Source organism: Rattus norvegicus, chromosome X, assembly GCF_021556685.1.
Source record: "Rattus norvegicus strain SHRSP/BbbUtx chromosome X, alternate assembly SHRSP_T2T, whole genome shotgun sequence".
Lineage (NCBI taxonomy): Eukaryota > Metazoa > Chordata > Mammalia > Rodentia > Muridae > Rattus > Rattus norvegicus.
The window spans coordinates 107,953,810-107,976,938 of NC_141554.1; the positions used below are offsets into that span (position 1 = coordinate 107,953,810).

General features: G+C 40.2%; 1 pseudogene; it reads right to left on the reverse strand.

Moving 5' to 3' along the window:
• Positions 1-2,354: 2,354 nt before the first annotated feature.
• Positions 2,355-3,235, reverse strand: Dppa4-ps2 (developmental pluripotency-associated 4, pseudogene 2; annotated as a pseudogene).
• Between the last annotated feature and the right edge of the window lie 19,894 nt (positions 3,236-23,129).

Below are 23,129 nucleotides of genomic sequence, written 5' to 3' on the forward strand. Positions count from 1 at the left end.
TCCCTAACTGGCTCTATGACATTTGGCTCCAGGACACCACTCTTTTCATCTTTCCACCTAAACAGAAAAATCTACTCAGCTCTTGAGTACACCACAGGATCTTCTTTAATCATTGTAGTGGAACTCAGGTCCCTACTCCTGAAGGGATCTGTCAACCCTCATTAATCCCTACCTGAAAAAACTTTCCCTTTTCTACATCCTCAGAAGCATGGCCCTCCCTATGAGCTACATTCTCCATACATACAATTTTTCATAAAAGACAAAAGAAGCCCTGGCTCTAGATAGCTTATTTTTTCCATAGCTGACATAAAAGTCCCTAGGACAAGGAGGAGGGGGCCTAACCACACCCTTGTTGAAAATGCAGGGCAGTAAACACCAGCGGAGATCAACCCTCACAACAGAATGTGTTCTCACACATTTGATCTTCCACCAGCTTTTCAAGGTACCTGGGTTGACAGACTCTTTTCCTGGCTCTGGCAAGAGTCTGGTGTGCAGACTTCTTGCCATCTGTTTCTGAGCATGTGTGTTGTAGTCACACATCCATGAAGACAGAATAGAAATACCTCATAAGAGTTCTGTCTTGAGATTCAATGCAGACACCAAAGAGCCTGGAACTGCAATTCTCATAAAAACATACTTTATAAATAGTTGCTGTTTTTTCTTCCCCTACAACAAGAAATGCTACTGTGGCCTCTTGGTATGTCCCCTCAGACAATTCTCTTTAGCAGTTATACATGCCAGAAATTTCATGATGTGCCTTTCTTTTCTTTCTGTGTTTTTTTTAGAAATAGGGTTTATTATTCAAAGGCCAATCAAATTGTTAAGCCATAATCATTCGAGCCCAAGAAAACAAACACATATGCTTATCTGACATCGATAGTGTGTATCTATGTAAGTCCCCTTTATTCTAGATATCACCAGTCTCTGTCTTTTGGACAATGTCTTCGGTATATTTCACCACACTTGCCACTTTGAAAGCATTGTCTCAGATGTTCATTACAATCATGTATTTTGATGTTCTTCCCTTAGGACTGCTAGATCTAGCAATACAGAAAGTGCTGCTGCGTTCAAATGAACAAAATAAAGATGCATGCTACCTTGAGAGAAAGAGAGACAATGTGTGTGCTTGTGGGTATAGGTTGGAGGCAGAGAGTTATCGTCAGTCTGGAGAAGATGCTAAAGTAGATCAAACTCCATGTTTATCTGCTACAATGTCTCTCCTCCTCAAGGGCAGTTGGACTTTTGGCTTTAATTTGGGCTTCCAGATGACTAGATGATTCTCACCTACATTACGGAGTACAACCTGCTTTACTCAGGCTGAGTCACCACAGGTTTAAATATTAAATATTAAATATCCAAATACATTGTCACAGAAACATGACAAATTATGTGGAGTTATCTAAGCACAAGTGGCTAAGTCAGTTTAACACATATAATCAATCTTCACACATAAAATTATTCATCATTTATTGTGAACATGAATTTGACCAGTTGTTGTCTTTTTTATTACAGGTATCTGTGGAGGTCTGGTGATCAAGCAAGTGGCTCAGGAAACAGCCCCAGCTGAATACATAGCAGAGGCAAACACTAGTTGTGTGTGAAGCATTTGATGAGACCCTCTAGATTCCCAGAATAATAGAATCTCTAGATGACTGCAGGTCCAGGTGACAGGCACCACATAGACCAGAAAAGCATCCATCTGACCCAAGACAACACATAGACTACTGAGAACCAGCACCTAGATTATTGAAAGGTATCACTAAGCAGGCCTGTAAATCCAAAATGTTATAAAAGTTTGATAAAATAGATCGTCCCCTTTGAGTGATCTTTTTTCTTTTCTGCTGTGTGTGTGTGTGTGTGTGTGTGTGTGTGTGTGTGTGTGTGTGTGTGTAATATTTTACAACAGCAGAAAACAAACCCAAGCACTAAACCGGGGAAGACGGCATGCAGAGGCTACAGGCACAAGCTAAGTCTTTACAGTTGACCCCTGAACTGGTTATGACCCTGTTGTGCTGATGACAGGACTAGCAAGTGTTGTATCTGGAGATGTCATGCTCCTGCTCCAGGACCTACTTGCAGTAAAATACATAGGACCCTTTCTTATCCTCACACAAGAGTAGGAGGCTACCCCAGTGTTCAGTCACTACAATGAGCAGACAGACCTTTTGGTGGCCCCACTGGCTTTTACTTAGCATCTACTAACTTACAATATCCCATAATTTCTGTGTGAGATGGGCACCTTCAAAGGCATAGATGTGGATTTCCATCAGCCTCAGTGTCAGCTGAAGCTCTGCCAGTCATGCCACCAGAGTGAGTGATGCCAGCAGCTAGCTGAAACTTAAGAGATCTGTCCTTTATCCTTCGAGGCTCTTAGTCAAGACCATTCCTATGAACATACTTGAGGCATAGTATGTTGTTGTCCAGGTGTGGGGGGTGGAAATGTTCAGGCCGGAAGCAGGACGAGGGCAATCGCTTTCCCTTTCTTATCAGGTACCCAGGCTTGTCCAGCATGGAACTGCAGCTGAACCCAACCACTTGAGGTCTTAAGAAGGCTTGTCCCATCAACCACATACCATGTTTCCCCATAGGTCTCTGATGTTGCAGTGGATAGCACTGCCTCGAAATTTTTAGCATTGGCTGCTATTCTGGCCTAAGATGCCAACACTGCCTCGGAGGCAGATGTGGTCACAACCGTGGTGCTGATTTCCTTGTAGGGCATAGGAGGATCAATGAGAGCAGGTATCTGCCCCTCTGGTACAGTGACAATTTCCAGGGCAACTGTCACCTGAGACCCTTCCCCAGGTTTAGTCTTCATTTTTTTTTTTTTATTGAGGTGTCTTTAACCTGGTCTCCTTGGCTGTGCCAGGAACATTCTTCAACTTGGGCTTCCTATAAATGTATCCTGGAGTCTTAGTATCTTTTGCTTTTTTTTTTTTTGGTTCTTTTTTTCGAGGCTGGGGACCGAACCCAGGGCCTTGTGCTTCCTAGGTAAGCGCTCTACCACTGGGCTAAATCCCCAGCCCCACTGAGCTAAATCCCCAGCCCCTGAGCTAAATCCCCAGCCCCATGCTTTTTTTCTCCTTTGGTTTACAACCCTTATCTTTCTCTGACTTTTTGTTTGTTTGTTTGTTTTCCCGGTATTTTTAGTCAACCTGCTTGGTTGACTTGACATCTGGCATTCCACTTCTTCCCTCAGCTCTTCTGTGCTCTGTTTCTTGCTTCCAGCATTCTCCATCTTGATGAAACCTCTGAAAGAAAGTTTTTCCTGCTTCCAAATGACCTCTGGCCTCAGTCGACTTTTAAAAATCTCCCTCTGAGTGAACTTTTCTCATTGGGTAAGAAGCAATTCTCCCTTTCAGTTTGCTTGTCATATGCCTTAGAATTACAAGGCATGTTTTAGTCAGTGGGATTCTCTTACTTCTGAAGACATGGTAAGACTTCAATAGAAATTTGACTATAAATATATTTTTTTAGTTTGTATGTATATACAGATGAGAGAACATTTTATCAAGGTTTTTAAAAAGAAATTTCCAAGGGGATGTATTATGATATTTGATTATAACTACCATAGCATGAACTCATACTGCAATCATGTGATCATGTGAATTAATACACTGTTCATTAGATTTTAGGACTGTTGAGTGTGTATTTTCACCTACTCAGCTACAAAGCATTCTTTATAATATCATATTATTATATGATATTAGCTCTTCTTCTTCCTCCTCCTCCTCCTTATTTTTCTTCTTAGATTTATTTTATGTATGTGAGTATAATGTTGCACACCAGAAGAGGGCATCAGATCCCATTACAGATGGTTGTGAGCCACCATGTGGTTGCTGGGAATTGAACTCAGGACCTCTGGAAGAGCAGTCGGTGCTCTTAACCACTGAGCCATCTGTCCAACCCTAGTCTTACTTCTTAAGTACAATGAGCTTAATTTAACAAGCTTTAAAATCCAAAGGCCCTAGCAATATTGAAGCACATCCTTCAATAATAACTTTGAATATCGATGGTCTCAATTCACTCTTCAAAACTCACAGACTTAACAGATTGGATTAGAAAATAGAACCTTCTTTTCCCTGCCCCTAAGAAACGTACCCTACTGCCAAAGATAATTACACTCTTAGGGTGAAAAGAATGGAATGGAAAAAATATTTTAAGCAAATGGAACCAAGTAACAACCAGATGTTGTTGTTATTCTAATATCCCTAAGGATAGAGTTCAAATCAGTTCTTGTCAGAAAAGATAAAGAGGGTTACCTCATACTAATAAAGGAAACAATCTACGAGAAGAAAAATTTAATTCTAAATATATATGCACCAAATAGAGGCTCACCCAACTTAGTAAAGCAAACACTAACAGATTTAATCCCACCAATTACCTCCCAAAATGTGAATAGTAACCCTAATAATCTAACCAAAAGAAAGGAGACTTAAATAAATAAAATTAGAGGGAAAATGGTTCCCTTAAAAACTGATTTCTCCCTTTGACAAATCCTAAAGAAATACATGCATAGCATCTATCAAAATTAAACCAAGATTATAAAAATACAATTTAAGCAGGTATAAAACAGAAAGACTAAAATTTTCCAACTGAAAAATCCAGTTCCAGATATTCAAAGAAGACCTAACACAAATGCATCTCGAACTATTCCATTTCATGCATCCAAAAAGACAGGAACATTACCTAACTCTTTATGATGCCATTGTTACAGAAGACAAAGATTCAACAAAAGAATAAAATAAAATTACAGACCAATTTCAAAAAGTCTCAATAAAATATTTGCAAATTGGATTTCAAGAACACATTCAGAAGATCAAGTTAGTTTTATTAGAGATGTGAGGATGGTTCAATATATGTAAGTAAATAAACTTTATAAATTTTATAAATACAATTGCTGGGTTTCTAGGACTTAGCCATAGTACCCTGAAAATAATTGGACCTTCTATATATTCTAAATATTCATCCTTTCTTAGATATTTAAATGTTTTATTATGTTATTAGATATCTAAGTGATTTTTATGATTAAATTATTTTTAATCCTTGATTAGATATTTAAATGATTTTTTCATTCTCTGAGTATTGTTAATATTTTGATATGCTAAAAGTTTAGGATGTTGATAAAACCAAAATTAGCTACTTTTTTCTTTTGCTGTCTCTACTTTTTTATATATCATTGTTAAATCCAGTATAGTGAAGTTTTATTCTTACATGTTCTTTTTAGGGCTTTTATAATTTTAGTTGTCATGTTCAAACCTTTGATTCATTTTTGTGCTAATATTTGTATATAGTGTTAGGGTATCAAGGTCAAATCTTACTTTTACTGCGAATGACCATTTCTAGAATGCTATTTGTTGAAAAGACTGCCCTTTCTTCACAGAGCGATCTTGCCATCCTTGGGAAAATAATCACTGTATGTGGGGTAGTCACAGCTCTAATCACAACATTCAGAAAGCTGAGCCAGGAGGATCAACATGAGTTTGATGTCAGTGTAGTATACTGAGTGAGTTTTAAGTCAGCCTGGGAAAAAGCAAGATCCTGCTTCATAAAAACAAAACCTCAATAAATTATGTAAATGGATTCATGGACCAAATATCATGTGATCATCCACATCTAATAGTGTAGCAAAAGATTTTGACAAATTCGTCAAGAACCTTGGAACAGGAAGAAAATATCCCTGCATAGTAAAGGCTTGGTGTGACAAACTTAGAGTCAACATTATTTTAAATAGAGAAAATCTCCAAGCATTTTCATTAAAAATCTATAAGACAAGGGTGTCTGCTTTCTCGACTTGTATTTAATATAGTATAGGAATATTTAGTTAGAGACATATGATAAGAGATGCTAATAAAAATGCATATCAGAGAGAAGTCAAATATATATATATGTATCTCATTTTCAGATATGAGTTTTAAATACAACAAACGCAAAAGACCCTACAAGAAAATTCATAGAACTGATAAAAACATTCAGCAAAGTGGAAATACACACACACACACACACACACACACACACACACACACACACACACACACACACTTTAAAAATATCTTGGGCACCAATCTCTTGAGAAATAAAAGCAAAACTTGACAAATAGGATCACATGAAATTAAAAAGTTAAGGAAACTTCTATTCAAATACAGAACAGGAGAATTGATTGCCTTATATGAACAACAGAAGATTACCACCTAGGTTATACAAAGAATTCAAGAAATCAAACATCAAGAAAACAAACAACCCAATTTAAATGGGTTATAGAACTGAACAAAGCATTCTTGAAGGAAAAATACAAATGATAAATAAACATTTCAAAAATTAACCAAATCATTGGACTTCAGAAAAGTTTAAACTTACATTCCTTAGCACCCTACTCAGAATGGCTGTCATTAATGAACCAAATGATAACAACAAATGCTGGCAACGATATGAGGTGATAAAGAACCTTTATCCACTCTTGGGTGTGTAAACTGATGAATCCACTATGGAAGTAAGTGTGGGATTTTTTTTAAAGATCAAAAGTAGAACTATCATATGACCCTCTCTGTATATTCCAACTCTGTAACCTACAATGTGGATAACTGACCATTTATTTTTAGTGTTGCTCTGTTCACAATACCTACTGTCTTAGTTACTGTTTCACTGCTGTGAAGAGACATCATGTCCAAGGCAACTCTTATAACGACAACATTTAATTGGGGTCTGGCTTGCAGGTTCAGAGGTTCAATCCATTATCATCAAGGTGCACAGAAAGACATTCAGACAAAACACCAACACACACAGAATAAATATAAATTAATTAAAATGATTTTGAAGGAGGATATCCTACACAGGTGAATAATGTTTCCTCCTAAAGACATGGATTATTAAATGAAAGTCTCAGTGCCAGGTATCATACCACCCTAGGAGTCAAGGAAGCTCTCCAAAGTTCCCTAAACAAAAGACTATTGTTATTCCTGTTGCGTTCGTACTATAGACAGTAAACCGTTATTGCTGAAGACACAACATATTTTGGTTGCAGGGTATCGAGAAACAGAGCTTGACTGACCAGGAAACTTCCTTTCTGGTCGCCAAATACAAATAATAACACATATACAATATAAATATCTATTATACAAAGATGGTTCTTGAAACACTGTCCCTGCTACCAGGATAGCCCCTTGTTATTAAAGTCACTGTCTTTGTTCACCATTCACAGAACTCTTGTAAGACAGCAGACACCTGTGAACTTTGTGACTGCCTCAACTCAGCACTGCAGGTGAGTGTCTGGAAATTTTTGGAATTATTACTAGGGAGCCAACATGTTAGCAACTCTTACGTTCCATTTTCCAATACCAACCTTCTAAAGTATAGAGTCTCTGTAGTTTTCTTCTTTTGTTTCCTTAGGGGGGGGTCTGTTCAAGGATAATTATGAATGTGGCCCAACCACAAATCATAAACCTACTTAATCATTTTATTTTTTATTGATCTTTGTTTTGGAACTTCCTTGCACAGCTCTTGGGCATGGAATTTGTATATGATAATGTAATCTTGCAATGTCGAGATTGGACACTCTTGGTTTAGATCTTAGATTTTGCACAGAATGAATTTTGCTATGTGACCCAAGCCTTTTGAAGAAAGATATAGGAATACTTTGGGAGACAGACACAGAAACAGGGAAACAATTTTAAGCCTATTATAAACCATCCCAGAGCGTGCGCGCGCGCGCGCGCACACACACACACACACACACACACACGCACACGCACACGCACACGCACACGCACACGCACACGCACACGCACACCCTAGGGGAAGGTAGCTTACAGCCTCTCTGACAGTGTCAGAGGATTTGGGTTATGCAGTGCTAGTACAACTCTCAGTATACAAATCAAGTAGATCATAGGTGACCATGCAGACAGAGAGGGACTATTGCATATTGGTAAAAGGATACCCTTATATATGGGAGACAATATCAGGAATGGTGGGTAAAATTTTTTCAGAATAAGCCAATGTATGACCAAAGTGGCTAGATTTCTGATAACTAAATTATGGATATATTATTCTAAGACTTCTCTGAAATAATTCTGAGATTTATTAAATGACATTTGTTGGTGTTTCTAGACTATTCAGTCACATGATTAGAAAACAGGGTCTTAGTTATTTTATACTATAGATGTCTAAATATTTAGTAAGGTATATGAGTATTATATGCTTACCTGAAAGGGTTAGCAAATCTACTGGAGCCCCAAAAGACACTGCTTGGTCTCATTTTACTTAGACTACTCTTTCACAGTCAAGATTTGTTTTTGCTTCTTGTTTGTTTTGTACAGGGTACTTTAAATTTTAATATATTAAAATAATGAGCTTCATTATGACACATCCATGTAAGCACTATGTAATCACATTATCTTCTGCTAACCACTTTCTCTTCCCTGCAGATTCCAGTCTTCTTTCCTAACGATATTCCTATTTTTATCTTTTTTCCCAGATTCCATATATAAGACAAAAAGCCCACTTGTTGCTCTCATTTTTCAAAGTTTTTGTTCTATTTACCTATTTAGTATTTATTTAGGCAGTTACTTTTAAAGAAAACAAAATTCCTGACCACAGAAACATGCTTAATTTCACCAGACTGGGCAGGCTTCTGCCAATTGCCTGCTTCCCTGCCTGGTTTCTTTTTTTCTTTTTTTCCTGCCTGGTTTCTTAAATGAGTTTGCTCTCTCAGGTGGGTTGAAGGGTGATGCTGTTTTGCTTTCAGAAAAATGCAAAGACAAGGAAGGGAGGGCTAAGGGGGAAGCATTTCCAGTCTGTTGAACATCCTGCGAATAGCGGTTGCCATAGAAACCTGACATCATTAGGGTGACCTTGAGGACTTTTAAATGGAAACCAGCATGATCTATTACAGAGAGAAGAGGCCAGTCTCTAGGGATATGTTTTGTTCACACAATATGGTCAGGGTTCTTTTAATTTCCTGAGTCCCATCCCACTTTCTCTCACTATGCTTTCTCAGGTAGCCTGAAGGTGAAGGCATTTTATATTCAGAGAAAGTCTAGAGCACAAGGGAGGATGAGCAGGGGTGTCTATACAGCAGCCTGTGGATGGCGGTTGCTATAGAAACCTGACGTCATTAAGGCTAGCAGGATGGTTTCTTTTTCTTTTTTTTAAATGGAGCACTAGGTGATCTGGCAAGAAGAGCAGAAGTTCCTTGCCCCCAAGTATTTGGACTGAGCTGAGAATGTGATTGTCTTATAGTGGTGGTGGTGGTGGGTTGTTGACCTCCTTGCACATGGGAAGATAAAATTAATTACAAATCCAAGACCGTTTGATACTGCATTATCTCTTGTAGGAGTGAGAGGTGGATCCCTCCTGGATACACAGAGTGAGTGTACTGCCCTGGTTCATGGTGCCCAGGAGTCATTTTTCTGTGAAAATGTGGGGTGTTCATGGTGAATAAAATAGTCATCCAGGCCTGCTCTCTGCCCAATTCCCCCCCCCCTGTGTGAAAAGGAGACAAGAATGCTCACCCATGGGATTTCTGAGATCTTCAGTGATAATATCCATTTAAACCATCATCAGTGATTCACATGACTCTATCGAGTGTTAAGAGACTCATTTGTTTTGATGGTCTTGCTAAGGATGTGATTTTAACACAGGCATTTCTTGATTTTAAGATACTTTTCTCTGCTCACCACATTATTGATTATAGCATATCCACTTTAAAATATTCTGGATGAATGCAATTAAAAGTGTATGTATAATGCATGTACATATAATGAGAGGGTGGAGGCCAGAAAGGAGTGTTATTATATCCTATGGAACTAGATATATAGACCTTTGTGACCCACCAACTAGGTGTTGAAAACCCTGGCCAGTCTTCTGCAAGAGCAACAAGTCCTCTTCATCATTGGGCCAACCCTGAAGTCCAACATGCCAATTTTTTTTAAAAATTATTTTCTACTCTGTTCCATACTGACAGTAGACATCTTGTAATCAAGTAGGCCTAAGTTTCTTTATTATTTACCAACTCATACGGTTTCATTTCTAATTTACTCAGGTTCTCAGGCCAAACCACTGCCTACCCTGTCTTTAAGCAAATAGAGCAATCTATCATTATAGATGATTCGTATATCCTGGAAATGTATTTAAATAGAATCAGAGTTTAGAGATATCTTGATTCTTCCATTCATTTTGTATGTGTCTTTAAATTGATCTACTTTTGTTGCATATTATAACTTTTCACCCATAACACTGAGTAGTATAGCAATGCATGGCTTTGCTAAAATTTTTAAAGATTTATTTTTATTTTATGTGTGTATGTGTTTGTCTCCGGGTAAGTTTGAACATCATGCATGCCTGGCGCCCATGGAGGGAAGATGAGGGTGTTGGATTCCTTGGAACTGGAGTTATGGACAAGTTGTGAGCTCGCATGTGGTTTTGGGGAATTAAACTCATATCTTCTGGAAGAACTATATATGCTACTCATTGGCCACTGAGCAACCTCTCCAGCCACACCATTTTGAATGTTCTTTTTTACCTTTTGGCTATTGCTTAGGCTGCTTTCAATTTCAATCTCTTGAATATAAGATTGATATGAACTTATATAAATAAGCCTTTTTAAGGAAATGTTTTCCTTCTCCTGGCTAAATGTTTAAGAATGTAATGGCTTGGGGTTGGGGTTTTGGCTCAGTGGTAGAGCGCTTGCCTAGCAATCGCAAGGCCCTGGGTTTGGTCCCCAGCTCCCCAGCTCCAAAAAAAAAAAATGTAATGGCTCGAAGATTATTAGCATTTTTAGAAACTGAGAATTTTTTTTCTAAAGAAATTGTTGTGTTTTTCATGATCACCAGCAGTTGGGTATGAGAGTTTCATCCTCCAGGAACTTGCCAGAACTGGTATGACAAGTCTTTAATTGTCGTTATTCTTGTGGGAGTATTGACAGTCCCATCAGAGCTACTTGTTTCTCTTTCTTCTGTTTTGTGGAAGACTTTTAAGACAGTTATCCATCAAATGTTTGCTCCAAATGGAATCTGTGCAACCATAGAGATTCTCCTCCTTTATCCCCTAGCAACTTCACTCAAGGAGATTATGGTCGGAGAGAGAGAAGGTGATATATTTGAATATCTATGTCTGTATCTGTAACTCCAGGAATGCTTGTATTGTAAAGAATACTTCTAGTTAATCATTTTCATAATATAATTATCTTCCAACACAGAACGGACAAGGTTAGTACTTGTGTGTTTTATCTCTAGTTTTCCTGACCAGCATGCAGAATTTAACAGTGACTTCAGTGCGGTTGGGTACAGATGTGGTATTTATGTGCGATTCTTGCCATAATTCTTGTTACCATGACACCTGCTAAGTGTTGCTTCTGTATCTCCTTCCCTGTGCAGTTACTAGGCTACAAGCATTACTTGATATTGAGTATAGTTTCACTTCCTCCTCATTTGCTTGTTAATGATTTGTGTCTTCTAATACTACTCAGAGACCCCTGTTTTTTTTTTAAAGGAACACATTATCATCACCATATATTTTGATGCTACATTATCCTATAATTTGTAAGAAAAGGACACACATTCATGTTGCCCCTGCTGTTCATTTATTATGTGCCTAGAATTCTGAACCATGTGACCACCCCTGGGAAGGAAACAATGGTGCTTTGAGAACATGAAGGTAAAGGGTAAAAAAAAAAATAGCAATTTACCGAGAGCAATATGTAGAAAGTCATCAGTAAATGGTAGTTGTTGGTGGCACTTCGAGTCCTATTTCTGTCAATGTGAGGTCTCTTCTATGAGACAAACAGGAGGACTGCAGAGAGAACATGCAGAAAGTAGACAACAAGCTGACATGGGCCCATGATTCCTATGTGTATGAGCGCTCTCTCTCTCTCTCTCTCTCTCTCTCTCTCTCTCTCTCTCTCTCTCTCTGTGATTAGAGGGAGGGTCTGTGAGAAGAACAAAGAAGAGGCAAGTGCACAGCCTCCACTTGAATGAATGAAGAGAGGCTTCACCATTCCTGTACCTCATGTGCTTCCTTATCTGCTTCCATTGTGTCTTTCATGTGCATGCTTTCCCCTTAATCTGCCTCCTACGGTAACATGAGAGAAACCTGTGGACGCGTCATCCACACCAGCTCCAGACCATAACAAGAGTCACGTGGAATCAGTCCTGACAGCATGTTACCAGAGCGATTGGGACATGATAGGTAAGTCAGTTCCTTCTCTCCTCCCTTCCTTCTGACCGGAAGCAGTTCTGTGGAGTTGTGGTGCCATGTGAGAAAGTATACTTTGGTACCATGTGGCAAAACACAGAACAGCACATGTTGAGACAGGGGCGTTAATAAATTCTGTGGATGTCTGAACCTTGCACGGGCAGCTTTACTCAAATGGAAGCTGGTAACAGCAGAACATTTTCCAAAATGGGCCATGAATTATTGTATCACATTTCCAGGTAGTATTTATTAAAATAATGGCTGTTCACGTCCACAAAGGACAGCTGAATCAAATCCCAGGAAGGGGTGGGGCAGTCTACATTATGAGTAAACTTTTGACTTGATTCTGATGATTGTCCACATTTTAAAAGTATTACTCGTTGTTTTGCAATCCTGTCTTCTGTGATGACCAATCATGGACTCCTTAATGTCATTAACACTTTCTCTAGCTCTCGCTTCAATATCACTGTTTTCTGTGGTGTGTCAAATAAGCTGCAATTCTTTCAATTATGTAAAGATTATCTATAGAGTCACATATTGGCCTCTTTCGCCCACACCAGGGTCCTGCAATGAGAAGACAAGCGCATAGACTGCAACCAGTCTAAGAGCAGAGGTGAAGCCCAGTGACTGGCACAAAATATAGCCATGTTGGGGTGAGGTTGAACGGGGAGATGATTCTCTCAGTTTAGGCCTGTAAGGTATGTGAGCTGTATAATAACTATGAAAGGTTAGAGTAGGAGGGGGACATGATTTGGTTCTTGTTGGAGTGTGACTGTGTGGAGAATGGACAATAGGAATTGTCGAGAGAGTAAAGAGGGACAGCCATTATGGAAAAAAAAAAAGGTCACTGGGAGCCATGCAGCTGCCGTGCATAGAGAAAGGTGACCCAGTGGACAGGCCTGCACTAGGTAAGGTAGGTGGCACCTATGATGAATGTTCGTTATGGAGATGATGCAGGTGAAAGCCTCCTAGGCTTGTCTGGCTACATGGTCACATGGGAGTGCTCTTTTCTGATATCACTTGTTCCATGTGTTTTTGAGTCGTTCTCTGGATGGTTTGGAAAACCAGGGTCAGTTACTGTGAAAAGCAGTGATTTAATAACATATGTAAATAGAAGTTTCTGATATAAAATATAAAATAGAAGAAGTTTCTGATATATAAAAAAAGTCATACTTCATTTTCCAAGCACTGCCTGTCAATTTTTAAAAGGAATCTGATAATTTGCCTTTTACAAAGCAAAACACGCAAAGCAGCATATTTTTTTTTTGAAAATGCGTTTTTGTCTGCAGGCTGTCTTGCATACCTCTTTTCCTGATGGGGCGAATGCACAGATGTGTTTGTGCAGTCAAAGCAACAGCACAGGTGGCACTTGGCACACCTTTGTCCCTACTCCGCTCCGCATCCCTGCTCCTGTCCTAACCACTGCTGAGGAGAAAGAAAACAGCAGTTGGCCTGCGCTGCTTGATGTTACATCTGCATCATAACTCTCAGTGCAGTCCGTTTAGTACTCATCTGTGCCTTTGTAGACTACGTTTGTTTATCGAAGGGAAAGGATGCTAACAGGAAGAGCAGGTGTTACTAATCAGTCTGCCTTGAACATCATAGCTGTTATGTCTATTCCTTGAGCCTATAAGATTTTCATTCTTCTTTTTTTTTTCACCGTCAGGAATACATGACACTTTTCCAGATGGGGATGACATTTTCTCTCTCTGCCTTAGACCCTATTGCTTGGGAGGTATGCCTGATCCGGTCTTCTTTTTCTGGTCCAATCACCGCATGTTACCAGGCATTTGTGAGTTCCGACAGCTATGGCTGCCAGGTATGTTTTGTTTCCCAGTTACACACCTGTCCTTAAGTAATTGCCTCCTTTCCTTCCATAGCAATGCCTTTCCCTCCTTGGATTGCACATTTCCTCCAGGTTAACCAGAACACAATATAAAAGGACATGATGTTTCTTTGAAATAAAAGACAGTGGGTGTTGATTTTTTTCCTTACCTCACCCCCAAATTCTTACGGAGAGATTAGGGAAAGTCTCTGAAACACTCGTCTCATGAGGGTGGTTTTGTGTATCCTCCTTGGCAACTTGCAGTGCGGTTTACATTGATGGTTATCTATACTGGTAGACTACTTATGGCTGTTACTTTATTGCTGTAGATTGTGTGACCATTTCATCAATGGTGTTATTCTATGGAATTCTGGGTATTTCCTAGGGTTTTTAAACCTACTTTTCAATTATGGTGTTATGAACACCTTGTACATTGTTTTGCATGGAAATTTAACTTTGGGGGGCACGAACCTACCCTAGACCTGAGTAGATTATGTGTGTTCAGTTAAGTAGACAAGGACAAGCAGTTTTTCCATGTAGCTACTCTATTGAATTTTTACCGTCAGCATAAGACACATTGTTATTCTATTCTATTTCAATCAGCAGCATGTGACATGTATGGGAGTCTATATCCTTGTCAACACATGGAACATTGGTATTTTTCGTTGCTCACATGGATTTGTGATAATATATTATGATGGTTTTAGTTTTGTTCATTCTAAGATGTGTTTGGTTCAGCTCACTTAATATTTATACTTCTTTTAGTATAAACACGTTGATTTCTTTATAAAACATTTTCCCATTTGTACACTTCAATTGTTCTCACATGAATCTCTGTTTTGCTTACTGTACTTCTACACTTGAACTTAGCCAAAAGGCCGAGAAGCGATGCTTACTGTACTTCTAAGGAGGTTTATTGTCCTTCATTCAATCCATAATTATTCTAATGGGACTGTTTTTGCCCCAGCATGTGTGTGGAGGTCAGAGAACAATGTGCAGGAGTTGGTCCTTTCCTTCTACCATGTACATATCAGGGTTCAGACTCAGATTGCCAGCCTTGGCGGCTGGCACCTTCATTTGCCAAGCCGACTCCGAAGACCTACTGTGTTGAACCTTCAGTCTTTCCTGTTTCCTGTCACTTTGTAGCTAAAGTTGGAAGCTCTATCCAGTTCGGTTTTTTGGATAGGAGTATTTCACCTATGTCCTCTTCCTCCTCCTCCCCCCTCCTCCTCTTCTTCTTCCTCCTCCTCTTCCCCATCCTTCTCCTCTTCCCCCACCTCCTCCTTTTTTTCTGAAACGATTACACCATGTCACGGTCAGTCTGGGCTGCTGCAACAAATTGTCAGTAAATTAAGCATCATTCGTTTCTTATGTGAGTAGGTACTGAAAGCCTGGGCTCAAATTGCCAAACCTAATGTGTTCTGGGCTGAATTTTTTTTTCGTTTTGGTTATAGTCACAAATGTCCTTTCTTGGTATGAATGGTGAGAAGAAGCAAATGATCTCAAATCAAGTCTTACAAGGATACTAACTCATTCATGAGAGCTCCATCTTTACAATACAGTTCATCCCAAAGTCCTAGCTCTAAATACCATTATGTTATATCTAAATAGCACTTCTAAATACTGTCACTTTCAACATGCTAATGTTGAATGCCATGTGAGTGTTCCTCTTTGCTTCTGTGACCTTAAGACTGGGTGAACACTGGGCTGTTGTTGTCAGCCCCAAACACTTATCCCTGTCTAATTACTAACAACATCCCTCTCAAGTCTCTAATCTATCTATCAGTCTATCTGCCTATTTGCCTGCCTATCTATCTATCTATCTATCTATCTATCTATCTATCTATCTTCATTTACTTCTTTTATTTCTATCCTGAGGGCATTTTTAACAACAAAATATATAGTCATAGTTGTGTTTAATCTTTTAATTTTAATTTAATTTTTTCCTTTTATTGTAAGTTGATTTTTGGTGTCTGCAGATGGGATGGATCCCTAGGTGGAGCAGTCTCTAGATGGCTTTTCCTTCAGTCTCTCTCCACTTTTTTCCCTGCATTTCCTTTAGACAAGGTTGCTGATGCCAATATCACTTGCTGATAGGAACCTGGTATGGCTGTTCCATGAGAGGTTGTGCCAGAGCCTGACCAAGACAGATGTGGATGTTTGCAGACAACCATTGGACTAAGCACGGAGACCCCAATGGAGGAGTTAGGGGAAGGACTGAAGGAGCTGAAGGGGTTTGCAACCCCACAGGAAGAACAACAATATCTACTAACCAGATCCCACCAGAGCTCCAAGGGACTAAACCACCATCCAAAGAGTATACATGGAGGGACCCATGGCTCCAGCTGCATATGTAGCAGAGGGTGGCTTTGTCAGGAATCAATGGGAGGAGACGTCCTTAGTCCTGTGAAGGCTCGTTTCCCCAGTGTAGGGAAATGCCAGGGTGTTGAGGTGGGAGTGAGTGGGTGAGTGGGGGAGCACCCTCATAGAAGCAGGGGGAGAGAGTTTGGGATAGGGGGTTTTTGGAGGGAACATCAAAAAAGGGGATAACATTTGAAATGTAAATAATAAACTAACCAATAATGCCCTGACATTCCCTTACACTGGGGGGGGGGGGCGGTCCAATCTTGACAGGACCAAGGGCTTCTTCTCCCTTTGGTGCCCAACAAGCCATCCTCTGCTACATATGCAACTGAAGCCATGGGTCCCTCCATGTATACTCTTTGGATGGTGGTTTAGTCCCTGGGAACTCTGGTTGGTTGGTATTGTTGTTCTTATGGAATTAAGAAAGTTGATTTTTAAATTTCTTTCATTAATTTATTTATTGACTATACATCCTGATCACAGCACCTCCTCTCCTACCAGTTCCCCCTCTCACTAGCCCTTCCCCTTCTGAGAAGGGGAGGCTCTCCCTGGGTTCTAACCCACTCTGGCCCATCAAGCCACTGCAGGACTAGGCATATTCTCTCCCACTGAAGACAGACAAGGTGGCCCAGTTAAGGGAACAGGATCCATAGGCAGGCAACAGAGTCAGGGATAGCCCTCTGCTCCAGTTGTTCAGGACGCACATGAAGACCAAGCTACACATCTGCTACATCTGTGTGGGGAGGCCTAAGTCCAACCCATGCATACTCTTTGGTTGGTGATTAAGTTTCTGGGGCCCCAAGGGTCCTGGTTAGTTGACTCTGTCTTCCTTGGAGTCCCTATCCCCTCTGGGTCTCTCAATCCTTGCTCTCACCTCTTCCACAAGACTCCTTGAGCCAAATGTTTAGCTGTGGGTCTCTGCATCTGTTTTGGTCACCCACTGGGTGGAGCCTTTTGGAGCACAATTATGGTAGCTCTTTAAATTTTTGTTAGTTAATTAATTAGCTAATTTATTCCTTTAGTTGTTTATTTTTGGTACAGGGTCTTATGTGACTCAGCTGGCTTTAAACTCTCCATGTAGCTAAAGCCGGCTTTGAGCTACTGTATATACCTCCCAATACTCGGGCGTATGTGTCACCAAACCTAGCTTCTCTAGAATATAAATTGTAATACAGCATTAATTCTTTTTGAATTTTGTACAATGTACTTAAATCATATCCATTCCCACACCCACATACACTTGAACATCTCCAAGCCCTCTCAACTCTGTGATCTTCCTTTTAAAAACAACCTACTGGCTCCAATTCGTACTGCGTATATTTTCTGCGCTTGGGCCTTCCACTAGAGTATGTGGTTGATCTATGAGAAGTCATGCTGTTAAAAAACCCAGGTCTTCCTCTAGAACTGATCAAGTGTCATTAGCTGCTCAGTAAGCGGTGAGGGACTCATGGGTCCCTCCCCTTCCATGCTAGAGTGTGGACTAATCTTGTGCAAGCTTTCTGCAGGAAACCACAACTGCTTTGAAAAGTCTGTTTTGCATTCTCCTGGATACCTCTCCTAAATACCTCTCTTGGGAGGAGGGTATTCCACTCCCAGTACTGAGCCTTTTATTTGATAACCTACTGATTCTGAAAGGAACATTGTCTTCTTTTAGGATAAATATGAAGAAAACACTGTTTCACTGCAACGTTTCCCAATCTCTGGATCTTAGAATCTTTCCAACCTCTGATCTGTGATAGTCCCTGAGCCTTGGGCAAGGTTATGATGCAGATGTTAGATTTGTGGCTGAGCATTTTATAGACAATACTATACTTTGGCAAATTTTTGAATGTCTGTGTTAACCACAGTTCACTATACAAAGAACCGATAAAGTCTGTAAGTCGTACTGCTATATGGATATAGTCGTACTGCTATATGGATATAGAAACATGAATTTAGAGGTGGTCTGATGCTATGTTCACCTAGCAGGAGAGTAATCATAATAGGTTCACTTCTGGGACATGTGAACTCTTCAACCATTGGATGTTGATCAGATTTACAGTACAAGGCAAATGTTTCCTCCTGTGGACTTGGACTTAAACCATACAGTGATTTTGTTACCTCTATGATGTTCATGCCACCATTTCACCCAGGGGCATATCTTGCCATGTTGGCCATTACTGTAGTTCAGAGAGGTTACAGAGGGATAAGAATAGTGTTGACTTTTCTCCCAATTGCCTGGATAACATCTTCTGGTAATATGAAAACTAGGCAGTAGGAAGAAGCTTTTTGGTCAGTGCCAGCTTGATTTCTCTGTGTCCTATGTCCAAAAGTGTATGGTGTCTTAAGCAATAGGGTCTTACCATCAAATTCTGATGGGAAACCAAGAGCAATGGCAATAACCTGTATTGTTTGGAGTATCAAAGGAATGGCCTTGAACAACAGTTAGAAGGGGTATCCCACACTTGGCACTGGGGCCTTTTATTTAATAACCCATGGCTTCTGGGAGAAACATTATCCCTTTTGTCAGATAACTCCAATTAAATTCATATACATATTCATATACATATATAGTCTTTAATAGGTTTGATTACTACTATCATGTCTGATATTTGAGTCAAGCTGTAAGAGAAAGTATTCAATGCTTATCTGATGAGTCTGATTCACTTCACCCAATGTTATGATCTCCTTTTTCCTTTAAGCAGCATAATTTCATTTTTCTTAATTATCGAATGTGAATACAGGCTTTTTAAAAATGCTTCCTGGTGTGATAGTTGAGTGTATACTTATCTGTTGCATTCCTGGCCTTAAATCTGGAGTCAGCTCTTTTTTCCAAGGAATTTTTTGAGTGGGCAAAGTTTTTAGTGTGTATATATATATATATATATATATATATATATATATATATACACTAATGTATGTATGTATGTATCTTCAAATGAGTACATGTTATTAGCATCTGTCCTAGTTTATTCCATGGCACTCTTATAGATCATTTTTTGTTTGGTGGTGTTTTAACTATCCACTTTTGCAAAGCACAAGCAAATATATTGCATGTATTAATTCTCCCACTCGCAATAAAAGGTCTGTACTGTCAGTGTCCAGTGTACCTTTCTGCATTGATTAAATGTACAATATCAGCATTCCTCAGCAGACAGTATCTGCCTGTGGCTGTTGGGTACCTGAAATTTGGGAAATGCTAGGGATGATATGCCTTTATAATTATATTTAAATTTTGTTTTTTAAATAACAAACTTTATTTGAAATAGGTTTATATAATTGATTAACTTCCATTTTCCACATGTAACTTGTGATTAAAATATTGGACAGAAATTTCTAGCCCCCCTTTCCTTTACCTTGTGTTTTCTCTTTTATTTTAAAGATTTAATTTATTTATTTTATGTATGTGGGTACACTGTCAATGTCTTCAGACACACCAGAAGAGGGCATCAGATCTCATTACAGATGGTTGTGAGCCACCATGTGGTTGCTGGGAATTGAACTCAGGTCCTCTCTGGAAGAGCAGTCAGTGCTCTTAACCTCTGAGTCATCTCTCCAGCCCTACCTTGTGTTTTCTATTCACAATATATCCTGGAGGTCACTCTGTAGACATATAATAAAGGACTTCATGTTGCCTTTAGTTTGTTGTTGTTGTTGTTGTTGGTGGTGGTGGTGGTGGGTTTTTTTGAGATAGGATCTCAGTACATAGCTGGTGAAATTTGAATACACTGTAGCTTATTATAGCTCCCTCTAATGACTATTCACTTGTCTTTACTGTCAGGATATTGTCATTGCAGATATGTACTACATTCCTGTCTAACCAAATGCTTACATAGCAATTTGAGTCATAGATACACCTCAGATCATGCCATCAGTTTCTCCTTACTGACAGACATGTTTCATGGTTCTACTCTTTTGGCGTTATACATTGCTTTTCTAGGAAAAGGTTTGGGTCATCTTCTTTGTTGTGGGACCTTAAAGAGTATTGCTCCCAAGAAACATGTGCTTTTGTTATTGTATTAACTAGCATCAAATCCTCTCCGTGGGGTTTAAGAATATTTGTCACTATATCCAGCAATGAAGAAGAGTATGTATTTGCTCATGGTATATCCAAGAGGAAAACTGAGAGGAGATGAACACTGTGTGAGAAACCATGATCAGCATTTCACCAAATCAGGAGAGTTATGTGCTGACTAGGTTCTCTGTCCTGCCTTTGCCTTTGAAGATCTAGGCTTTTCTTCCTTTTTGTGTCCAGTGGTTCTGGCTCTAGTCTCCAAGTGGGAAGGAGGGGAGTCACATGTTTGATATCACCTCAAATGGACCCCTTAAGCAAACAAGTGGGAGGGATCGCTTTTTGATAGATCACCCACACTTAAAATTAAGTATGGAAACTTGTTCCTCTGAACTATCAAATGCTGTTTTGTCCTGGGTCTGGTTCTCCCTCTGGGTACGCAGGCTCATTTCACACCAGGTTGGAGTGGAGGGACAGAAGCTTAGCTGGTATAGGTGGGTACAGGTGGGATCTTGGATGGATGGTAGAGTATGGGCAAAGAACAAATATACCTGGAAACAGCTTTGGAGAACTGTAGAGGGCCGCAATAACATTCGCCACCACTAGATGGCGCTGGCTTCCACTGCGCCCCACGTGGAAGGCCAAGATAGCTTCCGCCATTACAAGATGGCGCCAGCCTTCGCCGCACCAGCTGGCCCCCTTTCAGGAAGTTAACTGTGTGCATGTACAAGAGTGCCTTCGTGCCAGGTCTTTGCCCACTCCGGGGCGTGCCTTATGAGATCATGGGTAAACAACCAATCAGGTGTGGATGCGCCACACTAGGGGTTTATAAGCGCGCCATGTTGGCGCGGCAGGCGCTTCTCTTTAAGATTAAAATACAGTTTGGTCATAGCAAGGATTTCTAAATGTCCGCGTGCTTCTTGGCGGCGGAAAGTCGCGCGCGGGACATTTGGTGCCGAGAACCCGGGACAAAAAGCCACATCATCGCTGGCGCTACGAGAAGCCTCCGTTTCACGGAAGAAATCCAGAAGCTGTGAGTGGGGGTAAGACTCTGAGAGACTATGTTTAGCCTTGATCTGTTCCAGCTCAGTCCTCTGCCGGACGCGGCAGGAGCCGCTATGGTTGCTCTGGCAGCCCTCGGGTTGTTTCTATTGACCTTTGAGTTTCTAGTTACCGCCAAACGGCGTCAGAGGTCGCGTGGGAACTGCCCAGCAGTAACAGCAAAGCGGAGAGTGTTGGGGGAAGGGCGAAGCGTGCTAGAAACAGAGGGTAGTGAAAAGTTGCAACGAGAAAAGGATCCTGACCGATCTCAAGCACCAGGCCCCCCTGCGGTCTTACCACCACCAGAGGCGAAAGATTGGGGAAAGAACGCCCCAGGTGAGGAGAAGGGAGGATATAAAAGGAACACAGCATTTTGGGAGAAAAATTTTGTCTTTGTGCCTGTTAGAAGTGTGCTTAAGCTCCGGCGCCGGCTCTGGGGACGCCGCAGCATCCCTGCGCTGACGCAACAGCTTTACAGAGTCATACTGATCAGATTTGATAGAGGTAGACTGCCTGAAAATTTATTCAGGAGAATCAAACAAAAGGACATTTCAGTGCCCGTGCACAGCCTGATGGAGTTAATGTAATTGGGTTGTGAGTAAATATATTCAGGGCTGTGTTTCACTTCCATACCATTGGCGAATGTCAGTCGTTCTGCTCAGATAATATATCTCAGTATCTTACAGGAATTGGGTTTCAACACGTTGGTGGACTAGTCCAGGAATTGAGACAATCCATCGCCCATATCGACTCCACTCGAGTGGATAGTCGTGGTGAACACCATCTGGTTTCTTCCCTCTTTGTCTATTGTTTGTCTCTGGTGCACCAGGATGTCCCCATGTCTGTCAGTGTATGTCTGTGGTTTTTATTTCTCGTTGTTTAAATGTTTTATGTTTCATGTTCAAAAGAAAAAATGGTAAAAACTTTATCTGCCGGTCGTGCACACCTTGACTTGGTTTTAACTCGTTTCAAAAGGGAACAAATGAATAAAAGACAGTTTCAATCAGGTCTTTGAAGCCCTGTGCCTGGAGCCAGGTGTCTAGATTAGCTGGAGAAGCTGCCCAGAGGCTAAGCGTCTACACGAGCTGATCTTAAAGGCGCCAATAGCTTCTCAGCTTCTTCATACAAGAGTTGATAGCTGTTTCTCTTAGAAAAATCCCTGACTTATTACTTGACTCAACAGGTGACAAGGTGCTTCTCTTAAAATCATAGCAAAAAGGTAAAAATGGTGTTTGGGCTAAATATTAAAGATAGGTGTAGCCACTTCAATTTTGTTTCTCATTGGTTTTAAATGTATAAATATGCTCTACTTGCCTTGGTTATGGACTATTGGCTTTCAAGTTATTGGATATGGTTAAAAAGGTATAATATTGATAACAGAAGGTTGACATAAAGCTGGTAATCTGGATGAAGTCATTCTAGATAACATGTGACATGGGCCAACCTAGGGAAACAGGTCTAAATTGAAATAATATTTTTATGGAATTATTATCCTAGAAACCAGGCTTCTAAAAGAATTTAGGACATTGTCTCTTTGTTGAGGTATTGGAGACCGCACCATCTTGCGTTCATATATAAGAATTGGCAGTCAAACTTTGTATCTGTATTTTAATGCTAATTCCACTGCCCCAAGAACAGTTGCCTATCGAGTTTTGCTTTCCAAAGTTGTGGTTTATCCTAAAGCTATTGGTATTTTTATGCTAATTTCCACTGCCCTAAGGACAG